General features: G+C 42.8%; 1 protein-coding gene across 4 annotated transcripts in view; it reads right to left on the bottom strand.

Moving 5' to 3' along the window:
* The window catches only part of LOC138797393 (extracellular superoxide dismutase [Cu-Zn]-like), a 35,046-nt gene that overhangs the window by 11,150 nt on the left and 2,771 nt on the right, over positions 1-21,125 (bottom strand). Inside the window, exon 1 of one of the 4 annotated variants that reach the window (XM_069977480.1) lies at positions 13,542-13,567. The exons of 1 other annotated variant lie outside the window; for it this stretch is intronic. The gene's annotated coding sequence lies outside the window, so the exon portion shown is untranslated. Of the gene's footprint in view, positions 1-4,118; positions 4,188-9,082; positions 9,105-13,541; positions 13,568-21,125 lie in introns of those variants that run through there. 2 more of the 4 variants (XM_069977481.1, XM_069977479.1) reach the window with 2 other exon arrangements.

Genomic DNA, 21,125 nt, shown 5'->3' with positions numbered 1-21,125 from the left:
ATGAGTTACAGACATAAATCTACATGTATAACCATAATAAATAACTAACCCATGTGCTATACTGATTAGACATAGTGTTATATATATTGTGTAAATAGATATTTGTAATAGTACAAAAACGAATTAAAGTGCATAGTGATAATAATAATAATTATGTATATATTTCCAATTGGAAAAAGTGCTAGTGCTAGTGCATATAGGAAAAAGTGCATATAGAAAAAAGTGCAAAATCCACTACAATTAGCTCACTGCAATTCATATATTATGAACAACCACATAAACTCCATATAGTGTGAATAAATACCATAAAAACCCTAATACCATTAATAACCCTCCCCTCCTCCCCTCCGCCCCTCCTCCCCCCCAAACCCCCCCCCCCCACGCACACCCTCAACACCCACCCCAAAGTTACACACCCAAACCCCCCCCCCCCCCACAACACTCACACACACAGAGCACAAATTTACCTCCTCCCCCTACCCCGATAACATATTCCACCCACACTCTCATAACTAAACCACCCCATACATTCATACTCACATACAAACATCCATGCGCACTAAAATCCAACACCAATCATTATATCCTGGTAGATCATATTATTACACCATAGTCCATATCCAATGTCCATGAATTTCCCATCATTAATCTTATTTTATCCTCTTTATAGGGTCTTCTTTACTTCAATTTTTATCCATCTCTATGGTAGGTTGATCATATGATGTTCTTATTCCTTTTTCTTTCCATGATTCCTCATCCCTGGCCCCAATGGTGGGGAAGAAAATTCCTTGTATCGCAGCAACCAAAGTGAAAATTACTAAAAATTATATACAAAAAGACAAAGGTTAAAATACAAATTTTAAAATAACTGATATTACAGGAATGGTACAAAACTTCTTTGCTCATTTAAACCCATAGGGTGTAGCGTACCCAGAGTTGTTATCCACCTACATTCTTTTTGGGCAAGAATCCTTTTCATGTTCCCCCCTCTGATGCCACTGTTGATCTTCTCTATTCCTCTCACTTTAAATGTTTTTGGGTCACAATTATGGAATGTTTTGAAATGCCTTGGTATGGTCTTAAGTTGTCCAAAGTCCTCCTCATCTTTTGCTGCAATGATCCCTCTCACATGTTCTCTCGTCCTTATTCTTAACTCTCTAGAGGTTAGTCCTACATACACTTTCCCACAGCCACATGTAGCATAATCGTAGCAGATCGTAATATGTAGCATCTGGTTATTTTATGAAGGGCTGCAATGGGGCCCATGTGGTCACCCATAGCGCTCTCGTTCCCTATGTAAACCCTCATGTGCTAGTCGTCACACAGATCTATGTCAATAGCCAACTGGAGACACCAGATCAACAGTCGCCAGAGAAACAAAGCAGGGACCGCGGGGCTACAAGTTTTACACTATTAGCTAAGCACAACCAAGTAAACCACTCACTGGGGATGAGGTGATAGAGGTTAAAGTGGATGTGACATATAGAGCAGCCCGACACCCCAACCCCCAACCCCCCCCCGGCTGCCACCACCTCTCTATCCCTCACAGCTTACCAAGAGCAACGCCTCCTACCCCAACAGGATACATCTCCCCTACAGCACATTCCCCTCGGACAGAGATAGGCGACAGCTCAGCAACAAACCACCCCCAGGTCCCCCCCCCCAACACAAACACTTATACAGTGTCGGACTGGCCCACCAGAGGACCAGAGGATCCTCCGGTGGGCCCCTAGCTTTACAACATGCGCAAACACTAATTCACATGTCTTTTCGTCATTGGTGGGCCCCTAAGGGTCGTTTCCTCTGGTGGGCCCCAGATACCCGAGTCCGACACTGCACTTATACCACTAGCTGTATTCTCCGTCTATGATCTGCTGGGCTGGCCTGCAATATCGAGGAGCTGCAGGTATGGGCAAAAATGTTTCTGTATGCCGCCTCTCTGGCCTGTTGATGTTGTGTCTTGAATTCACACGCTCCATAATCCAAGTTACAGAACATGAAGCTTTATATACTGGTGTTATTGTTTGTCTTCCACCACATGCCTAAGGAAATAAGTTATGTGGTAATGGCTATTATCACCAATTACCTCCTGGGGCAGGGGAGTTAACGGCGGTGCATAAAGCACTGTTGTGTACTGTGTCAAAACCCAGACTCTCGTCATATTGATGGAGTTCCTGCTCTGTGTAGTATTAATGTCTAGTAATAATGTAAATTGCTGTGTTGGAACTTGGCAATAAGTTAGTGGATTTTGGGTTGCAGTTTGGGCACTTGGTCTCTAAAAGGTTCACCATCACTGCCCTGGGCAGTCAGGAACTATGAGGGAAACTGATTGGTAATAAGTCATTATATGTATGGTGATACAGTATCCAAGAAATCAGTGTGCATGATCAGTGGGCCATGGCCAGCATTTTGTCATTTACAAAGATATTTGGCTAACATGGTCCCCATTGTATAGCAATATAGACTAGACTGCTGACCATATGAGTAGAGACATTTTGATAACTGCACTGTGAACTATGTTAGAACTAGAGTATATATATATGATGGCTGGTAAGTAATATTCCCCATGTAGTGTCTTAATATTAGACAAACACAGTGAACATCTTTGGTAAAATGTTTACATTAATGGGATATCCCACCTTGGATCATATCTTTAGGATAGGTTATATACAGTGGGAAAAATAAATATTTGATACACTGCCGACCTACAAAGTATGGAGAGGTCTGTAATTTTCTCTCCTTTCCTGACTTGCCCTGGCTGTATTTTTCGAGTCATTGTCATGCTGGAAGAAAGCCACGACCTATCTACAGTGCTCTTACTGAGGGATGGAGGTTGTTGACCAAAACCTCACAATACACAGCCCCATCTATCCTTCCTTCAATATGGTAAAGTCATCCTGGCCCCTTTGCTTCATGCCTGGATGGTGCCCTGTAATTGACTGGCGCAGTGTGTGGGAGCCAGGCGGCGGTTAAAAAAAAGACCTCGGTATCAACATCCCCGCGCTGGCCTACTCATGCAAATAAAAACAAAAAAAGATGTACCAGTGGTACATTTGCTTTAAGATATTTTGGGATCAGGTTTTGAGATGTTGTTTTTTTTTTATTCCCTTTATCTATGTATTATACAAATTAGATCAGTCCTATCAGAAGACACACTTTTTATTGTTGTTTGTGCATTTTTGTTCCTCATATCTTTGTGATATATTTGTATTTACAATGAATCTCATTTGTTTAAAAAGGAGAACTACGTTAGTATAGGAGAAATTTTATTTATTGATACAAGAATAATTATTTTAGGGAAAATTACTGGAACATTGAATGTGGTTTGTCATCCCAAGGCCTCGATTCACATGAAGATTGTCAGCTTCTGCTTTATCTACAGTATTTACAGGGCAGTGAGGAAGGCATTATTACTTTATACAAAACCATAGAAGCTCATAAAAGGGAATAGAATAAAGGTTATTACCTAATGAGGAAATTTATTTTGAAGAGGTGGTCTTATATAGATGCCCCCCTGCCCATCTTATTAAAGCATATAGATGATGGGGGGGGGGGGGGGTTGTTCTTGTCAGTGAAATCAAGTGGATGCTACATGGATGAAGACTGTATATACCAGCCCATGACAACTGTTGACTGACAGTTGTCTCTCCCATCCTCCCTATATACATGAACATCAGGCACAATCAAATGTTCATGTGTTCTCTATAGGGGCTTAATATAGAAAAACAACTTTCAGTTAATACAAATGTGATGAGGTCAAAAGTGAATGAGCGGCTTTCCAAAGTTGACCATTAAGACAGAAGTAGGTTGATGGTTAAGGAGCCATTGTCTGGTGATTAATGGTTTTGCCAATGGAATTATACACATTTTAGTCCATCATACAGTCATTTAAGCTGTCCATATATAATCAAAGACATTGGAAAAACAACAAATGATCTTTAAGGAAAATCACATAGTTACAAATGGCAAACTGTCGGCACCGTCTCAGCACAGGAACCCACACGAAGACCTCAGCGTGACACTCCCATATGTAATAACACTCTACCACTCGTGGTGCTCTGCTTAAACAAGTCCAGCAATATCTTGGCAATAGAAAATATAGTGAAGGCTGCACTCACCAGTATCGGTTAAAACATGCTTTATTGGGACAGAAAAGGCATCAGCAAAAGGTGCTTTCCAGAAAAATTGATGTGGGAATATAATAAAGCATTCTTGCCCATCCCAATGGCCCTATGGAGCTGCCTTAAAGATATCACCCTGCCGCCGGCCTCCAGCAGCTCCTGCACTGCAATTGGCTGTTCAGCCAGTCAGTGACTGGGGCGGGACTGGCTGAGCAGCCAATCCAAAAACGGGGTACATGATGTTCCAGCAACAGGATCCAGGGCTGAGACATACTAAGAAACTGGACAAAAAGGACTTACAGCGGCTGTCAGAAGGAGGTGAGAGTGGTGCAACGGAGGCACAGGGACAGGGAAGTATACACTCTTTATTATGTTACCGCACCCCCTGCCCGCAGCAAATGTTTAATTTTTATGGGATTCCCTCTTTAATTTCAGAAACCGATAATCCATCATTGGTCCGCTAAAAACAAAGGTTTATTGCTAAATTTCTCCTAATGACGGATGGCTTTGGTTGATACCACCCACTGTCATTAACTACAGATGAGAGGAATTTCCTGTGTCATTGAACACAGATCTACATTTTCCCCCTATATTTTTGGGTACTAATTTTAGGTTAAGTAATAACTGTAATTTGTAGGGTTTCATTTACACGGTATAGCAGACAAGTTGGGGGGGGATGGATAATAAATACCTGGATGGCTATAATAAAAATTTCAGAGTGAATTACATTTTTACTATGGTGATGAGCAAAGCCCATCTGTAATTCTCATCTGACATCAGAGGTCAAAGGTCAGAGAACTCAAGTAATTACACCCTGCCAGTGACGTTCAGTCAGAGCCTATTCATGTCTATTGGACATAACCCCAATTCATATTATCTTTTAGAGCATTTGGATGTTATATTAGCCAGGGTAGAGAGCAGCTAAGTAAAGGCTGCACTACAGAAAAGGCTATCTTATAAATACAGGCCCTAAATGGGGGGATTATCTCACGGTGTAATAGGGATAGCGACCGGTTGATGAACAAACAAATGATCATTAGTCGGCTTATTGAGCTGTTCGGACTTGCAGAAAAATCATCAACTTCGTAAGCAAGTGTGAAAACCATGTGCAGTCGGGCCAAAATGTACAAAATTAACTGTATGGTTACACGTGGGGTAAACTATGGCTGTCGAGGTTGCAGTTCAGTAGGTAAAGTCATAGTTGGACACTTGATTTAGTTCTCAGAAATGTAGCGAACCTTATTGCTGGAGAACAAACCCTTTAAGGATGTGTAATGAGGACACGGGGACCAGTCGCTAAGACTTTATCAGTCCCTGTAAATTCCCATGAGAGGAAACCGGAGCAGGGCTGCCAGGCAAGTGAGTAAGCGGCTTGCAGGATAGCAATTTCTCCATTTCAGGACACTCTTTATGATTGCCATACATTTAGATAAAACAGCATCATTGTAACAATCATTCTGTTTAATTTGCCATCTCCAGCAGTCTGATATTTACATGAGGAACAACGTACTAACCCAGGAAACCAATTTACCATGTCCCACTGCTGTTTATTCCTATGGCAGAAGGCCAGCAGGACTGCAGGAGCCGCACATCAGAAAATCCACTTAGCAATTTGGTCTGTGATGGACAAATCAACCTGCAGCCTCCATTATATCAAATAAATCTCCCTCTCCCCTCATTATTTCTGTCTGTTCTCCAGGAATTTTACAATCTTTAGCCATTTATTTTACTAAATTACCTTCTGAAAGCCTTGTAGAAGTAAAGTTAAGAGCCACTTAGCCTGCCATATTTATCCCCTGTATGTCAGCCTCACCGCTTTATAGTCTGACTCCATATTTCTTTGTGAAGAATTCCACTACATTATTCTCCTTATAGAACTAGAAGGTGTCATCTTTTTCTTAAGATGACCCTTTCATAAATTGTTTATAATAGGTAGATACACCGGGATTCAAGGCACTGTATATGACAGGTATGGCGAGTACCCAGAGAGGCAAGGGATACGGAGCTTCTTGTATGGCGAGTACCCAAAGAGGCAAGGGATACACAGCCTCTTGTATGACAGATACCCAAAGAGGCAAGGGATAGGCAGCTTCTTGTATGGCAGATACCCAAAGAGGCAAGGGATACGCAGCTTCTTGTATGGCAGATACCCAAAGAGGCAAGGGATACGCAGCTTCTTGTATGGCAGATACCCAAAGAGGCAAGGGATACGCAGCTTCTTGTAAGGCCGGTACCCAAAGAGGCAAGGGATACACAGCTTCTTGTATGGCAGATACCCAAAGAGGCAAGGGATACGCAGCTTCTTGTATGGCAGATACCCAAAGAGGCAAGGGATACGCAGCTTCTTGTATGGCAGATACCCAAAGAGGCAAGGGATACGCAGCTTCTTGTATGGCCAGTACCCAAAGAGGCAAGGGATACACACCTTCTTGTATGGCAGATACTCAAAGAGGCAAGGGATATGCAGCTTCTTGTATGGAGGGTACCCAAACAGGCAAGGGATACGCAGCTTCTTGTATGGCCGGTACTGAAAGAGGCAAAGTATACGCGGCTTCTTGTATGGCCGGTACCCAAAGAGGCAAGGGATACGCGGCTTCTTGTATGGCAGGTACCCAAAGAGGCAAGGGATACGCGGCTTCTTGTATGGAGGGTACCCAAAGAGGCAAGGGATACGCAGCTTCTTGCATGGGGGGGTACCCAAAGAGGCAAGGGATACGCAGCTTCTTGTATGGCCGGTACTGAAAGAGGCAAAGGATACGCAGATTCTAGTATTGCCGGTACCCAAAAAAGGCAAGGGATACGCAGCTTCTTGTATGGCAGATACCCAAAGAGGCAAGGGATACGCAGCTGCTTGTATGGCAGATACCCAAAGAGGCAAGGGATACGCAGCTTCTTGTATGGCCAGTACCCAAAGAGGCAAGGGATACACAGCTTCTTGTATGGCAGATACCCAAAGAGGCAAAGGATATGCAGCTTCTTGTATGGCAGATACCCAAAGAGGCAAGGGATACGCAGCTTCTTGTATGGCAGATACCCAAAGAGGCAAGGGATACGCGGATTCTTGTATGGCAGGTACCCAAAGAGGCAAGGGATGCGCGGCTTCTTGTATGGCTAGTACCCAAACAGGCAAGGGATACGCAGCTTCTTGTATGGCCGGTACTGAAAAAGGCAAAGGATACGCGGCTTCTTGTATGGCCGGTACCCAAAGAGGCAAGGGATACGCAGATTCTTGTATGGCCGGTACTGAAAGAGGCAAAGGATACGTGGCTTCTTGTATGGCCGGTACCCAAAGAGGCAAGGGATACGCGGCTTCTTGTATGAAGGGTACCCAAAGAGGAAAGGATACGCAGCTTCTTGTATGGGGGGTACCCAAAGAGGCAAGGGATACACAGCTTCTTGTATGGCCGGTACTGAAAGAGGCAAAGGATACGCAGATCCTAGTATGGCCGGTACCCAAAGAGGCAAGGGATACGCAGATTCTTGTATGGCAGATACCCAAAGAGGCAAGGGATTCGCAACTTCTTGTATAGCCGGTACCCAAAGAGGCAAGGGATACGCAACTTCTTGTATAGCCAGTACCCAAAGAGGCAAGGGATACGCAACTCTTTGTATAGCCGGTACCCAATGAGGCAAGGGATACGCAGCTTCTTGTATGGCCAGTACCCAAAGAGGCAAGGGGTACGCAGCTTTTTGTATGGCCGGTACCCAAAGAGGCAAGGGATACACAGCTTCTTGTATGGCTGGTACCCAAAGAGGCAAGGGATACGCAGCTTTTTGTATGGCCGGTACCCAAAGAGGCAAGGGATACGCAGATTCTTGTATGGCCGGTACCCAAAGAGGCAAGGGATACGCGGCTTCTTGTATGGAGGGTACCCAAAGAGGAAAGGGATACGCAGCTTCTTGTATGGGGGGTACCCAAAGAGGCAAGGGATACGCAGCTTCTTGTATGGCTGGTACTGAAAGAGGCAAAGGATACGCAGATCCTAGTATGGCCGGTACCCAAAGAGGCAAGGGATACGCGGCTTCTTGTATGGCAGATACCCAAAGAGGCAAGGGATTCGCAACTTCTTGTATAGCCGGTTCCCAAAGAGGCAAGGGATACGCAACTTCTTGTATAGCCGGTACCCAAAGAGGCAAGGGATACGCAACTCTTTGTATAGCCGGTACCCAATGAGGCAAGGGATACGCAGCTTCTTGTATGGCCAGTACCCAAAGAGGCAAGAGGTACGCAGCTTTTTGTATGGCCGGTACCCAAAGAGGCAAGGGATACACAGCTTCTTGTATGGCTGGTACCCAAAGAGGCAAGGGATACGCAACTCTTTGTATAGCCGGTACCCAATGAGGCAAGGGATACGCAGCTTCTTGTATGGCCAGTACCCAAAGAGGCAAGGGATACGCAGCTTTTTGTATGGCCGGTACCCAAAGAGGCAAGGGATACACAGCTTCTTGTATGGCTGGTACCCAAAGAGGAAAGGGATACGCAGCTAGGGTAGACGCATAGGGGAATCTGTCTGCCTTTATAGTTCTCTTACCTCTCTTAACTCTATCAGTTAGCTCTGCATAGACTTTTATAGCAAGACATTTTTCTAGATTCCAGAAAGAATCTTTTATTACAGCCATGTCAAACTCTGGCCCGCGGGCCATTATTTTTGGCCCACCAGGCAATTCAGAGTTTGATTACATCTGGCCCGCCATGGCTACTATAAACGAGACTATTGGGGAGGGCTGGCTACTTTATAAGACTATGGGGAGGGCTGGCTACTATATGAGACTATTGGGGAAGGCTGGCTACTATATGAGACTACTGGGGAGGGCTGGCTACTATATGAAACTATTGGGGAGGGCTGGCTACTATATGAGACTACTGGGGAGGGCTGGCTATTACATGGGTTGGGGTTTAATCATATTATAGCAATTTATCATGTCATTTATCATAATGCATAATGGTGGGAGACGCTTACCACTGACAGGACTGCCACATGTGCGCTTCAATAATTATCAAGGTTGGCCCGCGACTTTGTCCAATTTTTTTATTTTGGCCCACTGTGTATTTGACTTTGACAACCCTGTTTTATTACATAGACATAATATGAAAGAAATGAGAGAAAACTCATATATACATGATGTATTTGTACAACTGAAACAGTAGCTAATAAAATGATATACACTTATTTATGTCAAAGACAAGGTAAAAAATGGCTTGTAACTGTGAATTGTCTCAAATATGGTTAAAGGTAGAATGTTGGTAAATTACAGGTCATGACATTATGTATTTAATGTAATTACTTTTGTGGTTTAACAGTCTAAACAGTCAGTGCTTGTTTTATGGTGTGTCTTTAGAGGATGTAACGGAACATCTTCCATAGCTTTGTATTTGTAATGCCGCCCTCTAGTGGAAGTTTAAAGAACATGAGTGGTTTACACCACAGGTCTTTGCTACTTGCTAAAGCCAGGCTCACACCACAATTGTGCCTTTTGTAGCATTGATATGTCACCAACCTGTCAGAATGGGATGTCATCTTGTATATATCAGCATTGCATTTGGACAGGTTGCCAATCCATACATGCAACAGAAGCATAGTCATGGTGTGAACTGGACTCAACAATGTAGCAAAAACTTGCAGTTCTATTATCAGTTTTCTCAGGAGTAGAAGCCCATGCAAACAAGAAGTGATGATACAAACTCCGTACAGATGTTGTCCTTAAATGGTCACAGGGATTTTTATTTTCATATCTTGGGCTAAATTAATCTGATGTCTAATTTTTGAGTCAGCAATCACACCTGTGATCGGTTGCCATCTGTCTGAGAGAAAATAAGAACAAGAAATCAGAGCCATTCTGTGTACAGAAGACGTTTTCGTAAAGTGTCACTGTCATCATAGAAAACTTTTGACATGTCAAAGAGAGCGTTCAGACCTGTCCCGATCGAAAAAATGAGCCGGGAGAAGACTGGGCCGTAGTGCGTCCGCTTCCTGCTGTATCAGCATAATCAGTTGGGCTCCATAAATTTACATTATGAGCCCCACTGATCATATGACACAAAGCCAGGAAAGGATCATACTTAGCGTAGTCTTCTCCCGGCTCGTTATTCAGATTTGTATGGGTAGCAGCATCCAGTAGTCAAACTTAAGTAAGGTTTATTCAAGCAACATACATCATGGCAACGTTTGGATTTTCTAAAATCTTAAAGAGGACCTGTCACCCCCCCGTGCCGGGGTGACATACTCCTGACCCCCTGCTAGATCCCCCTATACTCACCTAATTGCGCCAGGTCCCGCTTCCTGATGGGGTCGGGTCACAAAGATTTCAGCTCCCAAAGCCCGGAGCTTGCGCACACAGCAGGGTCCGACGCTCATAGAGAATGAATGGGGAGTCCGATGCTCCGTCATTCTCTATGGGCATGGGACTCATCTCTCAGCGCGCGTGCTGGGCTTCGGGAGCTGAAATCTCCGTGACCCAACCGCATCAGGAAGCGGGACCCGGCGGGATTAGGTAAGTATAGAGCGCTCTAACGGGGGGTCGGGAGCCTGTCACCTCGGCACGGGGGGTGACAGGTATCCTTTAAGAAAGACCCCCAGGGGTTGAAACATTGTCATGATGAGTGTGACTACTGGATGCAGCCAGATGAATTTTGGGGGGAGGGGGTATTTCTCACATACACGACTCTTAGACACTAGGATTCATGGGGCCCATACTGGCTTTTTTACTATGGGCCCTCATGAATCCTATTTACGCCCCTGACTGTTATCTACAGGAATCCACATTTTTTAGAATGTCTTTACTTCTGGTTTGGTCTTCAAGTTTCTGAATCTGCTAATGTGTACGATGGCCTTCTTCTTTAGGGAGATAAAAGACCATCGGAGCTGTCTTACAGTGGATTTCCTTCCTCTCCCCATGCAGAAGAGATAGCTAATAGTCATGGGTGTGTTCATACGTCAACTATTTTATGTGTAAGGCCAACATAAAGGGATTACCCAGTTTTAGAAAAACATATCTGCTTTTTTGAAAATATAGCACCATCCCTGTGCGTAGGGCTGTTTTGGAAGAAAGCAGCTATAGGTTTCTATATTTCTATATGTCCTTCAAAACACCTTAAGTTAATTGAGGGTGTCCCCTGCATCTACTAGCCAGAATGAGAGTGGCTACAAACAGTATCTTTAGAAGACCCAACACACTCTTGCATTACATTATCAGCCCATAAATGTTAATAGGCACAATGTAATATTATATTTTCCCTATGGTGGCACTGCAGGAGATTAAATACTTGCCCTCAGGTTCCCAAACAGTTTATAGGCATTTGCTGGTGATCCTAGCGCTCGTGAGCATTTTATCATCTGCTGGCCCTTCTATGAATAAGGGACAATGCTTTTAACATTGCTTTTAATAATGTGAGGTTTCTGTATTATACAGAGAATAATTAACCCTTAGGCGACCCTGGATGTAGCCGTACGTCCAGGGCCGCCTCCATGTGTTCAGAGCGGGGCCGCAGTCCCGGGTGCCGCTCGTAGCGATCCACACATCTTACCCCGTCCGGGGTCTGCGCCGTAATGGCGCTGATCCAGGCTCGACACTCGATTGCTTCCGGCTGCAGCAGCCGGAAACAATCAATGTGCCTATCTCATCGATCTATGCTGCATATTTAAGCAGCATAGATCTGTATGAGAGATTAGAGTACTTATACTAGAAGTCCCCCATGGGGGCTTCTAGTATAAGTGTAAAAGAAAAAAAAAAAAGTGTTATTATCAATAAAAATTCCCTCCCCTAATAAAAGTTTGAATCACCCCCCTTTTCCCATGTTATAAAAATAAATAAACATGTTTGGTATCGCCGCGTGTGTAATCACCCCAACTATTAATTAATCACAATTCTGATCTCGCACGGTAAATGGCGTAAGCGTAAAAAATCCCAAAGTGCAAAATTGCGCATTTTTGGTCACATCAAATTTAGAAAAATTGTAATAAAAAGCAATCAAAAAGTCGTATATGCGCAATCAAGGTACCGATAGAAAGAACACATCATGGCGCAAAAAATGACACCTCACACAGCCCCACAGACCAAAGGATAAAAGCGCTATAAGCCTGGGAATGGAGCGATTTTAAGGAACTTATATTTGTTAACAATGGTTTGAATTTTTTACAGGCCATCAGATAGAATGAAAGTTATACATGTTAAATATCGTTGTAATCGTAACGACTTGAGGAACATATACAACAAGTCAGTTTTACCCCAGGGCGAATGGCGTGAACCCCCGAAAAACCCCCAAATAAAAGAAATGTTTTTTTATTTTTTTATTTCACCACACATTGAATTTTATTCTGGTTTCGCAGTGTACTTTATGAAAAAATTCAGCCTGTCATTGCAAAGTACAATTAGTGGCACGAAAAATAAGGGCTCATGTGGGTTTCTAGGTGAAAAAATGCAAGTGCTATGGCCTTTTAAGCACAAGGAGGGAAAAACGAAAACGCAAAAATTAAAATTGGCCGGGTCCTCTAAGGGTTAATATATAAGCACCAAAGTCAATACAGTTCTGGACTATTTATGCCAGGTTACATTCGCATGTAATTTCTCCCCTCTACGGGAAACAGGATTTCTACCAAATTCTCTGTCTCTACTGGGATTAGTAGAAGCAGAATAGATGCGACTTCCCAGTCCATTGTAAACTTTCAGTCATCCGAAATCAGATTATCCTGGGTTATTCACACATTTAATCAAAGTGATGGGCAAACAGAAATGAACAATCACAGCTGATCTGCGGAATTCCCTGCGGTTGTGAATGATCACATTCCATGGGTAATGGAATTTAACAGAGGAAATACCAAAGAACTATACAATTGCGCCGTCACGGTCCATAAGATCATGGTCTTTCCAAACTAACTATTTTGTAATGTTCCTCAAACTGTAGGTTCAAGTGTTTTGAATCCCTGGTATAAAATTACTCAACTATAAGGGTATATTCACTCTGTGTGGTCAAACTGTGTTCATTTGGCAGCAATTCTATGAAAATCGTGGCAATAAAACACAACTTGACCCCACAATGTGAATATATTAGAAAAATGACTGATAAACTAAAGTAATGGCAAATGAGGAGCACTCATAACATGGTGATGCCAAGTAGAGACAGAGTTTACACCTGGACTAGGTCTATCTGGTAATACAAATGTCACGTCCGGGGCAGGGAAGAGTGAACCCTATTCTGAACCCAGACCCTTGTCCCTACCTGCTTGGACGACCTGCCCTAAACAGCAGTCCCCAACTGGGCGGCGTTCCCTACACTGGCTAAGTGCAGGAGGGGAGATGAAACAGTTACAAGTCTGGAGGAAGCAAGGGCAACAACAAAAACAGGAAAACAGGAGAACTACAAGTCCCAGCAGACCTAACCGTTAAGGCTAGACAGAGGAGAAAGATAAACCAAATACCAACAAGCCAGGTCAAACCAGGAAGTCACGTCATACACAGAATCACAATCCAGAAGTACCACATGTCCAAGCCAGAAGTCAATCAGAGAAAGCAGTACAGGGAAACAAAGAACAAACCAAACAAGCTGAGTCAGAACCAGGAGGTCACGTCAAATCCAAATCAGAATCCAAAAGACAAAGTCCACAATATTGATAAAGAGGTCAAACACAGATAGGAGCACACAATAAACGCACGAGCCAGCCAAAAGACTTGATCACGGGCGAGGCATGGAAGACTCCACCTGTTTAAATCAGAGCAGGGAGGGAGTAAGGAGGGAGCATCAGCTCTGATTGGACCGGCGTCTCTGTACTCTGACAGGCTGAACAGCATGCCTGTCAGACAGTCCAGACGCCTCCCCACTTTCCAGCTGGTGTGCTGAGAGAGCAGTGGAGGCAGTGGAGGCAGTGGAGCAGGTATGTTCATAACAACAAATCAGACGGGACTTAACTACCGTATACAGGCACAGAGGGGACCTAACTACCATATAGGGACACAGTGGTCCTAACTACTATATGGAGGCACAGAGAAGGCCTATTAGTATATGTGCTGGAGCAAGGTACCTAAAATGTTGTTTTTTTTCCAGCAGAAGAGAAGTCATGGTACAGGCTAGATGGAAAAGAAAAAGAAAAGTGAACTGTGATGAGAGAAGTTGTCACTGGATATGTATAATTGTCATCATTTATATGGTCTGCAGAGTCTGTATAGACCTGTTATCTATAAATATAAGGTCACTGTATCGGTGGATAGTGGTCGTAGCACTAGTGTATAATTTTATTCAGTAACAGGATGGTGGTAAAGGCAGTGGTATGGTGTGGCGGTATTATTTGTCCCTTGTATACTGGTATTATTAGTAATACTGGTCTTAGTATTCTGAATTTGCAAGAAACTAACCCATTATAATCCACAATAGCAGCACAGTACTGCAGCCACTAAAACCCAGAGTGTAAAGTGACCATCATTGAAGGTTTTACCCCAGCATGCCAACTCTTCTTGCAGGTTTCGCCCACTGCTATCTATATATCTGTCCACCATGCTTGTGCCATCTCATAAGAGGTGGTTTTGGTGGTTTTCTTACAGGAGCCACCCCTTGGCTGGGTCCCTTCTGGAGGATATCTAGCTAGTCCCGTGTTTCGAGACTCTTTTATGAGGCTCCACAGGCTCCTCTTTTGCATATTCAAGTTTCCCAGGGGGCAGTGCACCTCGGACATCACTGCATTGAGCGCTTTCATTAGCAGCAGGCAGTGTTGTCGTTTGGCTGGTCACCACTTAATATGGTGGTTTTTATGGTTTCCTTACAGGAGCCACCCCTTCGCTGGGTCCTTCCCGGAGAGATATCTGGCTAGTCCCGTGTTTCGAGACTCTTTGATGAGGCTCCACAGGCTCCTCTTTTGCATATTCAAGTTTCCCAGGGGGCAGTGCACCTCGGACATCACTGCATGGAGCGCTTTCATTAGCAGCAGGCAGTGTTGTCGTTTGGCTGGTCACCACTTAATATGGTGGTTTTTATGGTTTCCTTACAGGAGCCACCCCTTCGCTGGGTCCTTCCCGGAGGGATATCTGGCTAGTCCCGTGTTTCGAGACTCTTTGATGAGGCTCCACAGGCTCCTCTTTTGCATATTCAAGTTTCCCAGGGGGCAGTGCACCTCGGACATCACTGCATTGAGCGCTTTCATTAGCAGCAGGCAGTGTTGTCGTTTGGCTGGTCACCACTTAATATGGTGGTTTTTATGGTTTCCTTACAGGAGCCACCCCTTCGCTGGGTCCTTCCCGGAGGGATATCTGGCTAGTCCCGTGTTTCGAGACTCTTTGATGAGGCTCCACGGGCTCTTCTTTTGCATCTCATACAAGGGCAGTGCTGGCAGTATCACCATGACAACCGCAGTGCAGTCACTGACAGTCACAGAGTGGTTGTAGGACGTGTGCAGGTTGTGTTAGTGTAGTTTTTCATTTTTAATTATGTCCTTTTTTTATCTACTTATATAAATTATCTGTATGTTTCCTTATAACGCTGTTGTTCGTGTGTTATATGTATCAATGGGCGTTGGGATACTTTATGAATTAGGGGCATTTTTTTTTTCTAAAATCTTTATTTCATACCAAAGAGTAAAAACAGCTCATGTGCGGTATACAAAAAGGACCTACGCGTTTCGCGCATGCGTGCTTAATCATGGTTAAGCGCGCATGCGCGAAACGCGGAGGTCCTTTTTGTATACCGCACATGAGCTGTTTTTACTCTTTGGTATGAAATAAAGATTTTTGAATATTTTTAACACGGAGTGCTGGGACCATCACTTTCTGTTACTTCTCCACGAATTGGCAGCTGGCCGAAGCCGGACCCGTGCACCCTCTTCCATCATATGAGGATCCGATTCGACCCAACTAAGAGGTGAGCTGACCACCACTATTCTTTCCGTTATTTTTTTTTCTAATTTGTGTCAGTGCAGTGTAGTAGCCATATATTTACTTTTTTCATCATCCAAATTTTGTGAGGTACTGTATGTGCTGGTTTGCGTCTGAGTGCTGCAGGGTGACTCTTCATGAGTCGGGGATGATCTGCTGTTTATTTCAGTGTAATTTGATTGTATATAAAATTGTGACCACATGACATCTGATTACAACGTGTTGTGTCTTTATTTTGTGTTCTTTGCTTTCATTCCTTTTTGCTTGGAAGTTGGGGATCCATCACATATTGCAGAGCAATATATTTGAAATTCAGATAAAGGATCCCATTCACTTTAATACCTGCATGGACAGTACCCTGCAGAGAAGACTGTTTAGAACACATCACAACTTCATCTGTATATGTGCATGTATACTATATAGTATTTGTGCAACTGTTAGTTTACACTTATTGTGCTATCCAATGCAAACCTACAGAAAGTGTAATCCTGCTTTCCCAGATGACTAAAAGCAGTAGTGATTTTTGACTTATGGTCAGTGTTATCCTGTGTGCAAGTTACCTTGCCTAAAAGGCTAATCTGCCTGGAACAAAGGGGATTTATCCAGGAAGATTGATTGTTCAGCCATCTCTATTACACCTCCAAGTTGTTTGTTACCTAGCTTTCCAAGGACTCTGAAAGGTAAATCTGCAGAACTACGTAGATTTAGAATTTTACTGTTTTAGCATAACATGGTAGACTGGGCACTAACAGCTGCCTATGAATTCTTACTTTACTTTCTCTTGTTCTCGGATAACAAATCTGACAAGTAATTCTATAATATAAGAATTGAGAACCTAGGTAGATATTTGGCTCTTCTTAAACATATATGCTCTGCCCTCTGATGATGGATCGTGACATCATTGGTCAATACGAATTAAAGGGGTAGTGCGGCGCTAAAAAATTATTCACAGAATAACACACATTACAAAGTTATACAACTTTGTAATGTATGTTATGTCTGTGAATCGCCCCCTTCCCGTGTCCCACCACCCCCGCCCGTGTACCCGGAAGTGATGGTGCATTATACATTACCTGATCCGTGTAGCGCATGTCCTCCATCTTGTGCCAAGTGTCATCTTCGGCCGGCCGAATCGCTGCCGCCGCCCCCCCTCCGCCGCGTCATAACTGTGCTTAGCCGCGATTGGCTGAGCACAGTTATGCTCAGCCAATCGCGGCTGAGCAGGTGATGGTGGCCGGCCAGCCCAAGATGACGTTTGGCACAAGATGGAGGACATGCGCGGCACGGATCAGGTAATGTATAATGCACCAACACTTCCGGGGACACGGGAAGGGGGCGATTCACAGACATAACATACATTACAAACTTGTATAACTTTGTAATGTGTGTTATTCTGTGAATATTTTTTTAGCGCCGCACTACCCCTTTAAGCTTTGACCTTTTTTTAAAAAATCGGCCATGTTAGAAGGGTAAGTGACAGATCATAACTAGGATAAACAGAGAATACACCTTCTTCTTTCTCAGAGTTCCACAATTTTATGATCACCCAGCTGCAGCAAAAGCCTGGAATATTCATCCCTGCATCATCATAATATTCGGTAGGCTCAACATATAACCATGAGCAGAACAAATCCCAGTTTGATTCCGAGATCCTTTGTATTGCAAGCTTGACAGGTTTATATAATAGCGCACTTAAGTATTATTATACAAACGAGAAAGTGACAGATCCTTGGAGAAATGCGAGAGCAGAAAATAATCATACACTGGAAATAAATCATGTAGGCAGCTCTGAATAAAAACAATATATGTTATTTTCTGCCTCTGCTTCTACCTGTAATTGTCAGAATTTTAAAGATTTTTTGGAATTTCACATTCATATGCGGTTTTACGGCAAAGCGTGTTTTACATATAGAATATCTGCACTCGGATAAAAATAGTAACACTGGAGTAACCTGAATCTAAACCTGCTACTGCTGAAACTGGGTGATGCTAGCATATCATCCGGCAGATCAGGAAATATCAGTCTATAAACCTAAAGAAAATGCCTTTCTCATCCAAAATATTAGATGTAGAAACAACCAAGAAAAACACAGCAATCGCTGAGACCAGGGAGATCAGGGGAAAAAGCCAATGAAGAACTCACTGAAGAGGCTCCATTGATATTATTTTAATATGCAAAAAAAGGGGTCTGTGGAGCCTCAGTTGCGAGTCTCAAGGGCTACATATTAGAGTGGTTTGGTGATCTCCCCACTGGGAGGCACCACTTGGCAACAGGTTTTCCTTCCCTAGAGGGATATCTGGCTATTCCCATGTTTTGAGACTCGCAACTGAGGCTCCATGGACTCCTTTTTTGCATATTAAAATTTAAAGGGGGCAATGTATCAATAAAGACTCGAGTGAGTACTTCATTGGCTTATTTTGCTGATCTCCCTGAGCTCAGTGATTACTGTTTTGTTGATCTACTTTTCATTGCCTCTGTTAGCCAGAATCCTGCTCCACACTGATGATAGGCAAATACCCCGAAACAGCTGTCTGTGGATGGTCGCCTGGCTTTGATAAACCCTTGTCATGTTGCAATACTTGCAACACTGGTATTTCCCTATTTATGTTCCAATACTTGCAACTGAGTGGGACTTGAGGGGCTATGTATCAGGGTGGTTTGGTGGGAGGCACCCCTTAGCAACAGGTTTTCCTTCCCTGGAGGGATATCTGGCTATTACCGTATTTTGAGACTCGCAAATGAGGACCCCTTTTTTGCATATAGAAATTTACAAGCTGTTATACAACCATTGATGCCCAGATTATAATCAGACATGAAGACGTATGAAAAATATGTTTTATTAAATCACACAGTTACAAAAAGATCATTAAACATTATACAGAAGAACAAATTGCTTATATAAAGGGAAAAAAATCTGATTAACCAATGCAAATATGCACAGATATCAAGTAATACCAATTGTACATACAAATACCTTTAAAAATGATTGTTTAAAAATACATGAATTGGTGATCTATAATAAAAAAAAAAGCACATAATAATATGTATTACTATACTACTATGAACAGAGATGGGAGGAGAATAAATGTTACATAAAGTGCAAGTGCAGTCAGTATCTCATCACCGGGGTTCGTTTAACAGGTCCTGGTACTGTATGATCCATATGATAAAATCCTTTTGCAGATTATGTCCTTATGTACTTTATGTAGATATATGTATGTTGAGCCATTTATTCCCATCTTTAGTTTGTACATGCACAGTAGCACTTTTAACTATTTAGGGGTACTGGCTCTTGCAAAAATTGTATGACTTTTCATTGCTTTGTGCCCTGCTTGCCAAGTAGGCGGGAAGGGGGTGTGGCATTGAGGAGAAGTGTGTCCTCCATTTCTGAAAGATTTTTATAATTCAATACTTTACCTGGGCATTATGATAAGGCTAAAATTTACATCAGATGTCTGCCTCTTGATAAATCCGGTGGAGCAGATGAAGGAGGAGGGGTTGATATTAGAAGGGTGTATGAAACAGTGATCTTTCCCCTTTTTAGTGTCAATCACACATGGATGGTCATGCAAAGTTATTAGAGTGTACATAAAAGAATATAATATATGTGTATTAAAGCAGTAAATAAAATGTACCAATATGTACTAATTGTTGGGTGTGCTCTTAACCATTGACACTAAAGTATGTTGACATGCACTATATATGTTTGACTATATATGTACTATATACTGGTATAACATTCTCAGCATCTCTCTCTCTCTATATATATATATTGTGTAACAGCCATTCTGGTTTATTACAGATCAGTTCCCAGTCATTTCAATGACCACAGCCACTACAAAATTCCCCAGATTTATCAATATAACAAAAAAAAAAAAAGTCTCCGATCTTTGTCTCAGACAGCCAAGATATATACGCCTTTGCCCCCACTGAGTGAATAATGCCAGCATCTGGTATCAAGTCCAAGTGTACAAATCACTTACAAAAGTATAGTCTGAGGGTGTTTACCAGGTAATAAACCTGATGCTTTGTATCTTCACATTATAAAAATGGGCAAAAAGGCAATTCTCATGAGCAACGCCTGTTATATATCTGCACATGTTTCTTCAGGATACTGAGCACACATTGCTCCTTATCTACTCCTTATGAAACCCTACCACAGGTGTGTACATACAAATACAACATTGCAATCATGAGAACGAACGCATCCAACTTGCATATGCTATAGTATATGTTAGCATGCCATTTAGTAGGCATCCAACTCCAACAGGAAATTTTCCAATGTACATAGATAGGGTGGGAATTCAGAACTTGATTGTTATATGTCTTGTAGAGCATTGTGTTACAAACTGACTCAAAAGATAAGAAATCAAGTTGTTCAGTAATGAAAAGTTCAAACCCTTAGGCAACAGTGCAAGCCATTCATCATAAAGAGACACATCAGTCAAATTCACCACATGTGATAAATTACCAGTGTTGGAGAACAGACCCCAATGTAGGAGGAGAGACAGGGAGCGCAGTCTCCCCCTGCTCCACAACACAGTCTTTCTCTGCTTATCAGCTTTTTGTCCAATATTTTTGCAATATTTTTCCTTGACTTGATTTTACATCTGTCATCTCAAGGGAGCTATGGGGCTACTGTGATACTACCCTGTGAGCATGCCCAATTGTTCTTTTGATTTTGAAGGGTAAAGCGCATGGCAGTGGAGGTGGCTTGTATTCTTTATGATACTGAGAACACAGAAGTCCCTGCAAACACTGTGCAATGCACATTACACAAGTCTGGAATGGTGGCTCAAATAAGGTGAAGAAGCTTTGACTTAAAATTTGTCATAAGAAGCATTGAGTTGTTTTCCAAAAAAGTACTAAAGGTTAACAGTAGTAGATTGGAAATAGGTGATTTCTAGCAATGAGAACAAAGTCAATAGACTGGCCTTTGATGGGGGCAAATGGGCCTGGAAGACTCAAATGAAAAGAGGGCTTGAGCAACTGAAAGAACTGTCAAGTTCGGTGGAGTAAGCCTGATGATATGGGGTTGAGTTACAGCTAAAGGTTTTGGGTACTTGACCAGAATGGTGGTCTCAGTGCTAATCGATATATGAATGTCCTACAACATGAATAACTTTGTATGCTCGAGTATTCTGGGC

This window comes from Dendropsophus ebraccatus, chromosome 7 (assembly GCF_027789765.1).
Source record: "Dendropsophus ebraccatus isolate aDenEbr1 chromosome 7, aDenEbr1.pat, whole genome shotgun sequence".
NCBI lineage: Eukaryota > Metazoa > Chordata > Amphibia > Anura > Hylidae > Dendropsophus > Dendropsophus ebraccatus.
The sequence above is the reverse complement of the archived record's forward strand: the minus strand, read 5'-3'. Positions and strand labels throughout refer to the sequence as shown.